General features: G+C 53.7%; 1 protein-coding gene across 4 annotated transcripts in view; it reads left to right on the forward strand.

The window, feature by feature from the left end:
* Positions 1-1,316, forward strand: part of DNMBP (dynamin binding protein) — a 32,969-nt gene that overhangs the window by 18,108 nt on the left and 13,545 nt on the right. The gene's annotated exons all lie outside the window — the stretch shown is intronic.

Below are 1,316 nucleotides of genomic sequence, written 5' to 3' on the forward strand. Positions count from 1 at the left end.
GAGGGGGGATGTGGCAGCAAGGTGCTGGGGTCTAGGCAGAGGGACAGAAGGAGCCCTTCTTGACGGACAGGCCTCCATGTGTCTGAAAACCTGTTAGTTCCTGTGCCCTTTCTGCCAGCATCTGTCTCATGTAGCTGTGTGTGTGAACTCTCCGTGAAGTGGGATTGAAATGGAGAGGAAAACTGTGCAACAGCCAAAGCGATGGCAAAGCTGGAGGCAGTGACTACCTTTGCCTTAGCATGAAATCTGTCCTCTGGAGATACTTGATTAAGCAGGCTCCAAAGGCTGCATTTCTGCACTCCCAGGCCACCCTGTTAGGGTGGGACTTTGCTCAGCTGTGTCCCCAGGGCGAGGAAAGGGAGAGGCTTTGCAGTGCCAAGACATCCAAAGGGCAGCAGGGGAGCCAGGAGGAGGCCAGGAACAGAATGGGATGGGAAATGGTTCACAAAGCTTCTGGAGATATTTGATTAAGCAGGATCCAAAGGCTGCATTTCTGCACTCCCAGGCCACCCTGTTAGGGTGGGACTTTGCTCAGCTGTGTCCCCAGGGCGAGGAAAGGGAGAGGCTTTGCAGTGCCAAGACATCCAAAGGGCAGCAGGGGAGCCAGGAGGAGGCCAGGAACAGAATGGGATGGGAAATGGTTCACAAAGCCTTAGGAGGCTGGAGCAGTGCTGGCTTGTCCAGCTTTTGCAAGAGTTGAAGGGACAGACTGTGATGCCAAGTGAAAGTTTTCACTCTTCAGGGCTGAAGGATTTTTTCCCCACTGTGGCAGGCTCAGGGGCATGGGAGTAGCTGTAAGAGGAGCAGGGCAGGATGCCCTCATCATCAGCACCAGTGTCTCACAGCAGGAAAGGAGGGATGAATGCTCCAGGTATTTCAAACACTGTCTGTCCATCCTGTGGCCTGTTTCTGGCTGCAATTGTCTGTTACTTTCCTCCACCTGCCCTGCTGGGGCACAGTGCTGGACCAGCAGCAGCTCTCCTTGGTATGTAATGCTTGCTGCTGTAGCTGCCTCAGTGCAAGATCCCACCAGCACCTCCCCAAAAGAGCTCCCATTGTGCTTGGCAGCAGACACCCACCTACACAGCTGACAGGGAAAAGGCAGCTCTGGTTTTCCCTCAGTGTGTGCTCCAGGCACCTTTTCTAATGCTGTTTACTTCTTTCACAGGTTCCTCCTCAATCCCCTGAGTGACAGAAATTGAGACTTGAAAGCCCCAGTAGGGATCGTAGAGTCATAGAATGGTTTGGGTTGGAAGAGACCTTACAGATCATCTAGTTCCAGTGGCCCTGCCATGGGCCGGAATGCCGCACACTAG

The sequence above is a fragment of the Corvus brachyrhynchos genome, unplaced genomic scaffold, assembly GCF_000691975.1.
Source record: "Corvus brachyrhynchos isolate BGI_N302 unplaced genomic scaffold, ASM69197v1 scaffold61, whole genome shotgun sequence".
Lineage (NCBI taxonomy): Eukaryota > Metazoa > Chordata > Aves > Passeriformes > Corvidae > Corvus > Corvus brachyrhynchos.